The sequence below is a fragment of the Sinocyclocheilus rhinocerous genome, unplaced genomic scaffold, assembly GCF_001515625.1.
Source record: "Sinocyclocheilus rhinocerous isolate Xijiao unplaced genomic scaffold, SAMN03320098_v1.1 scaffold585, whole genome shotgun sequence".
In the NCBI taxonomy this organism is placed as follows: Eukaryota; Metazoa; Chordata; class Actinopteri; order Cypriniformes; family Cyprinidae; genus Sinocyclocheilus; species Sinocyclocheilus rhinocerous.
In genome coordinates this window covers 1,352,760-1,360,199 of record NW_015630024.1, presented here as the reverse complement: position 1 = coordinate 1,360,199, position 7,440 = coordinate 1,352,760, and the positions used below count along the sequence as shown (strand labels likewise).

Here is a 7,440-nt window from a genome sequence, read left to right as displayed (position 1 = left end):
ATCTGTGGAGTATTTTCAGCTGAAACTTCACAGACACATTCTGGGGACACCAGAGACTTATATTACATATTGTAAAAAGGGGCATAATATGTCACCTTTAAGATAATCAAAGGTATGAGTTACTGGAGTATGTTTGTAAGTTTCACCTTGCTAATTGCCTCTTGGAGCTGGGCAGCTTCACTGTGCGTGTGTCCCAATTCCTTTTTTAACTGAGCTGCTTTGGCCTCTGCTCGCTCTTTGTCTAATCTCTCGCTGTCCAGCAGGTGGCATATGTCTGTCTTATCCCCTGCGTTGTGGATGGAGAGGAGCTGGGCCACTCTCTGCCTCTCTTGCTCAAGTTGGATTCTGGGAGCAGAGTGGACTCCACATCTGTGGCACTGATCACAGGAGAAACCTCTTTCTCCTGAGGCTGCTTGGTCTCTTGAGATGCTTGTTCTGCATCAGGGGCCTCAAGCTCTTCCAGACCAAGCTGGGCTCTCATACCTCTAAGTTCAGAGCGGAGATGGATGATCTCCAGGTCTTTGCTCTTGGCTAAGCCCAGCAGGTCCTTCACTTGGCACTCCAGCACTGCTTTATGGCTTATCTGGCTGTCTGAGCGAGATTTGCTCATCCGAGAATCAGTCTCAGCTACGGTATGGCATCGCGATCGCTTCTGAGGCATGGCATCAGTGGGTCCGGCAAGCTTTTTGGCAACACTAGTTCTGGAACGTTCTCGCAAGTTCTCTCGGGTCGTGCCTGGATCCTTGGCTGTGGATGACAAGGCACGCCTTCCTGAAAGACCTACAGGAGATAGAAATGGGTATAAGCAGAAATATTTCCATAACCAAATAACTGTTATGGATATTTCAGTAGCTGTGGGCTTCAAAGTATTTTTGCAACAAACAAAACACTTCACCTTAAACATCTTCAGAACCAAGGCAATGCTTAGCGCTACCTGAACTGGTCTTGGACCTGGTCTCAGTGCTGCTGGTGTTCTGAGAGGAGCTTCCTCTCTTGTTTCTAGCAGTAGTGTTACTGTTGCTAACGGATACTGGTCCACTTCCTGCACTCACCGCTGGGAGATCATCATTGCTCTTTGCCTGGTTAGCACGCAAAACATTAAGTTAATGATCTGCTACAGACAAATCATAATGCAACACAAAGCTAAATTCTTAGCTGGCACTTGGTTCAATATATTCATAATGATTAAATACAAATGTTTCAGCTTCCTCCACATTAAACAGTTACCTTAGACAGTAGAGCTGAACTCTGGGGTTTGTTCGTCATCTTGCCACCTGTGCCCATATTGCTATTTCCCTCAGGTCTGCCTGGGGCTTTAGTGCCCGCTGTGGTTCTGGAGGTGGCGGCCGTGGGCTTGGTCGCCTTTTTCATGCTTGGCTCCAGGTTCTTGATACATTTACAGCGTAATCTAAATGAATGAAAACGGCCAATGAGTCATTTGGACACATTACACGCATTTAAGTGGACCAACAAAAAATGCAGTTAATACTGAATGACAATTTCAGATAGCCCACTCCTTCAGAAAATACAGAACAGTTTCTGAACAGAATGGCATGCAGTTCTAATTAAACCCAGCCGTAGAAAAACTGCATTACAAAGACATCGCTACCACATTTTTTTCTTCAAACCTTTCGTTTTGTCGTGTAGCATTCAATCATGCAGAGCTTTAATCGAAATATCTCATTACCTTACTCCAGCACTGGTTATTTTCCTTGGGGAACACATTGTGTACAAGTCTATGTTTTTGCTTGGAGACAGTTGGAATGTAACATTACGGTCCCCGAGGACTCTATTTATACAGCTTCACACACACTGTAAACTCAGACACTTTAGGGGAAAACAGTCATTGGCCAGTGTTTGAATGCACACAAAATTGTGTGATTGGAGGAGGGTCAGAAGAGGATGGAACTGCCTTTCTTATCACATCATCATGGGTGGAGGCCAAGCCCGTTGGAAGAGCTGACCAACTGCGTCTAGCCTTAAAAGGCTTGAAAGTCCAGAGCAGCAGCGCTAGGCCTGAGGCTAGAAAAAACACAACAGCTATACTAGAACTACTAGAAATCAAAAACCAGAGACTTCACCGCAATGCTCATGCAGCTAGTGAACTCTGACCTTTTTCTTGCCCTTATGTGGCCTCTCTTTGCAAATTGAAACTATGGCGATTTGGATACTTTGATGGCAAACAGATGAGGCATGCCCAGATAGAGATAAGCCTAAACACCCCTATTTTTCCAGCAAGCCTTTTAAGTTGATATGCTTGAACAGGAGTCAAAACAAAAAGCACCACGCCCAACTGCAGACCAAAACTCACAGTCCTGATATTTAATGAAAGAATATGAAGCCAAACCTGATGGTATTGTAAAATGTAACCATCTTTAAATTCACTGAATTGTGCTGAAAATAAACACAAATAAATTAGAATAAGAATTAAAATAAGTCTTGAAAATTATTCTATTATGGCTTCAATAATAGTGCGTAAAGAAAAAAATAACAACTGAAATAAATTTCAGAAATTCCATTATGAGCGTTTCTTAAAGGGATTAATCACCTAAAAATAAACATTCTGTCAAAATGTACTCAACCTCACAATGTTCCAAATCTGTATGATTTTCTTTTAGTGCAGTCAAATTGATTAATCGCGATTAATCGCATACAAAATAAAAGCTTGTTTACATAATATATGTGTGTGTGAACTGTGTATATTCATATATGTGTGTGTGAACTGTGTATATTCATATGTATATATAATACAAACACATTCATGTGTATATAACAAATATTTAGATGTATATACATATTCATATTTATATATGATTAATATTATACATAAAAATTACATATATTTCAGTACACACACATTTATTGTGAATTTTGGATGCAATTAATTGATTAGACTTTCTTACTTCTGTGGAACATTAAAAATGGCATTTTGAAAACTGTGATGTTTTTTGGCCATACAATGGAAATCAAATGGTAGCGAAATGGTTTGGTTACCAGCATTCCTCAAAATATCTTCTTTTGTGTTCCACCGAAAAAAGAAAGTCATATGGATTTGGAATGACATGAGGGTGAGTAAATGATGACAGAATTTAAATCTTTGGGTGCACTATATTTTTAACAAGCATTAGCAATGAAGCTGAGCATTACGATCATTTTCTTCAAGTGCATCTCGAAACTGTAAAATCTTAAAAGTTATTGGACAAACCCTGAGGGAAAAGAAAGACACTATGCAGTAAAATTCTTTAGCTGAGCAGAGTTTACTGCCCGAGTTAACTTCCCATTTTAGAGGTCACTGCAGGCAACTTTCTGTCAAACCCAAAATATTCCATCCAAACTTGATTTCAGTGCTCGATATGCAAACAGCTACTGGGCATTTGCACAAATCTGAGTGCGCTGAACCGCAGCACCACAACACTTCAACACACTTCTAAAAATGATTCAAAAGCACAGAACCTCAAACATGAGGGACCACACAAGCAAATTCATATCGGGTAACAGGACAAACTCAATGATCGCCAGTGGATTCTGAGCTGAGAGCGCAAACTCGGAATAGAGTCTTTAAAATGAAAACAATATTGAATATTTCAGGTTACAACATCCTGACATGTATCACACGCACTCTAGGACTCCAAAGAAGTTATAGAAAAAAATATGCTTTCAAAGCTTTTACAGGGTATATACAGGAATCATGGAGTTAAATTTAATACCTTTTAAGACCTTTTTAAAGACTCTTTCCATACATTTTAAGACCTCATCGCCACTCCAAGTTTTAACCGGTTACATCGGCGACACTTTAACTTACATTTACTATATATTGATTGTAAGATAGCGCAACTAAACAGACTTACTTTGTGATAACTCCTTATCAGTACAACATTATTCAGAAGTGGGGAACGAAGCACAAGAGAATTAATTGAGTGACTAACCAATGCAACCCAAGAAACAAGAATTAGACCAATAAACAAAACAACTGACAAAACTTATTGAGGAGGGGAAATAAAGCTCTCCGAGCTAACGGGACAATGAGTTCACACGGTATATTCAAAAGATGTATTTGTCACATCAACTCAAACCATAGCTGTTTTGTGGAACACTTCTCATGACAAACATCTGACTGATCAGACAGTTTACCTGTGATTACAGAGTGCTTGATTTGATGCAGACTTGACAGAAGAGTGTCAGTACTGCACCTGATCGTGTCTGAATGATCATGGAAGGTAAAATAATGATCACAACTATTACATCATTTTAATTGTGCATCCCAAGCCCATGCCAGCAAAAAAAACAGCCCAAAGTAGCACAATTACCATGTACCAAATGTAATTTCCATCCCTAAAATACATATTTTACTGTCACTGTTATGCACATTTATCATAAACACAGCTCAAATGCTTCCTACTAGTGTGGCCCAAAACATTTAGCACAGTTTTATTACAGGTAGAATCACGGGTCAAAAGTAAGGAGAGATAACTGACAAGATGTTGGGGGATTTGCTCCTCAACAGATCCCGAGTTCATTGACAAATATCTTTTATCGTAAGATGTGCTCCCTTTACACAGTGCGCGCGCGATCGCGCAATCGAAAGTGAACTACGACTGCGAGCGCTCATTCAAAGGGGATTTAAATACCCCACATATTGATAGCGGCGCCCTGATGCGCGAAAATTATATACAATATTAGAATGTTTGCGGGAGCGGATGGGAGCGTGCGGTAATGGTCAGAAATTCAGCGAGAGCGGGATCAACAAGCAAAACTAAATTTCAAAATATATCAAAATTCAGAAAAATGTAAACATTCCAAAACAACACTTTTCTTTAAGGCCCGTTCACACCAAGAACATTAACTATAATGATAACTATAACTAAAACGTTTTCATTATCACTCTAATCCTCTACCACAACTATAACGTTAACGACACAGAGGAACAATACCATTGGAATCACTTTCAGAATGTTTTTGCCAGATGATTAATGATAAAAACTTTGGCAACCAATCAGAATCCATTTGACTTGATTTTTTTTTTAGGACATAACTGAAACTATGTCTCACAAAATTAAAATGCCATACAGAAAGCCGCCCCTGTTTTATTGCCCATTGGTGTGGACTTTAATGTAGTTATCACTTTAGTTATCGTTCTTGGTACGAATGGGCATTTAAACGTAATGGCCATGTTTACATTTCTTCCTGTGTGGTCGATTTGCCTGTGGAAGCGACAGCGTGTGATGATGCTTTGAATATGTGCAAGATGGTGGAAAGTCATTTGGCCCTTGTGTATGCAGGACGAGAAAATGTATCCAGTGCTGTGGGTAAGAAAAATAAATGGACCCTTCTCTTTGCGAAACATGAAAGAAATGTGCGAAAAGAAGCATAGAAGCTAACAATCCTTAAAAACCCAGAGTGGTGCACTCAAGAAAAACAGATGTTGTTTTGTCGAGGGAGATCCATGTGGTAAAGACGCTGATCTGTTACCTCCCGGTCCGAAAGGAAAGCCACAGTGAAGTTCAGATTTTTTGCCCCAACGTTAAAAGAAAATAGACCTCATGGGGAATAATACAAACCTTTTGAAAAACAAAAACAAGAAGAAATTCTCTCGAGAGGGAATCCAAGAACGACTGAACAATCCAGGAGTCTCTAAACGGTGACCGCAGTCCTGACCTTCTGACGCTCAGCCTGAACAAACCGTTTGATATGCAAAACAGGTGAGACGGCCCTGTGGAGTTCAAGAGATTCGATTTCTTCACCGTATCTCAACACAAACCTATGAATTCTGTGTTTGGATTATTCTTCGGGATATTTCAGCCACACATCTAATGGAAATTCCTCACAGACCTGACACAGCAGCCACTTGTTAATTGAGCATCAGTTTGAAGGCTGCTAGGAGGAATGTGTTTGTTTGGATAGTTGAATACACACACACACACTGAACAGTCTGCAATTATTACAGCAGGAGGCCTAAACTTGTAAATAAAAAAAATCCCAAAACTACTCATAGTGAGAAAACACTACTTTTAAAGGTTGTTTCCATCGAGTGAGAAATCGGTCCCAATCTCTGCCAAGGGTCTGAGACATAAGAACCATGCCGCTACTAATAAGAGCTTCCATTCAATGAAATCATTCCTCTGCTAATGTGCTCAAGCAGAGTGCAGTCTGATCAAGAGAGATACAACTGGGTCAGCGTCCACAGGACATCCCACTGGGCACACAGGCAGTCGTTTTCATCCAAGTCTGTTGAAACCAATACAAATTTCTAATGAAGTGCTCAAAGGACAAAAACACATCAGAAAGATCAGCATGCAGCAAGCAAAACATTACAGCATTTTTTTAATGAGCCATTATAAAGGTTTCTTTGATGTCATAAATGACATGTTGAAATCAAGTCAACATAAAACAGGTTTCACAACCCCCATTTCCAATACAGGATATTCAATTAGAAGAAAGAAAAAAAAGTAGGGTGGTACCTGATTTTATCCATTGGGAATTGATTGGACTGTGAAAGGAGGCTTTACATACTAGAATGGAGCCAGGAGGTTGGAGGGATGTTTAAATTTTGAAAGAGTATAAAGACTAGTGATTTTCAGCAAACAAAAATTTTAGCAACCAAAACCATTCGGCCAAAACAGTAGGGAAAAAAAGATTTTCAAAAAGGAAAAATTTTTAGTTTTGGCTGAAATAGGTTATTGACTGAAACAATTTCCAATGAAGTGTGTCAGCGGTTTGATTTTGATTTCTATGTTTCGGTAAAAAAAATAATCATTTTGATGCATCACTAATAAAGGCAAATGTATTTTTTCCCCTCTAATATAACACACACTAATGAATCATTCACAGTAAGTCCAGGAACATTTATTATGAAAGCAAATAGATCGGTTTTGATTTCACGTTGACTTTAAGAAAAGAGGATTAGCAAAAGGCCACACATTTTGAAAGTTAAAGTTGACACGCTAAATCTCGGCACTTAAAATGCATGACTAACCTATCACTGCTAAGCTGTGGAAAGTGTCGAGTTCTGAATCCGAAAGCAATAAAAGTGACAGATGAACCTGTTACGGACCAAGAAAAATATTCCTCAGGTGGTGGTCCCCTAAATAAGAAATGAAGAAAATTTCATACAGTACTTAACGCAGCCCAATTCATCAGCAAAGTATTTATTTATATATATATATATATATATATATATATATATATATATAATATAATAAATATTTAATATAATACTTGTGTCTGAGTTCTATATGTTAATATAGACATCCTACCTGCGCAGAGATACTATGTCCCCTCTGTAAGCAGCCAAAAGTATATTCATAATTTGGTATCCCTGTAATTCAAAAAAGAAATATTTATTTACCTCCCTATCCTGACAGCATATTTTTATATGTATTTAATATATATACAGTGGGTATAGAAAAGAATCACCCACTTTAAAATAATCACATTTTGTTG

At 38.8% G+C, this 7,440-nt stretch overlaps 1 pseudogene; it reads right to left on the bottom strand.

Annotated features, from left to right (window-relative positions):
* The window catches only part of LOC107739730 (cytospin-A-like), a 26,030-nt pseudogene extending 24,305 nt beyond the window's left edge, over positions 1–1,725 (bottom strand).
* Positions 1,726–7,440: the final 5,715 nt, after the last annotated feature.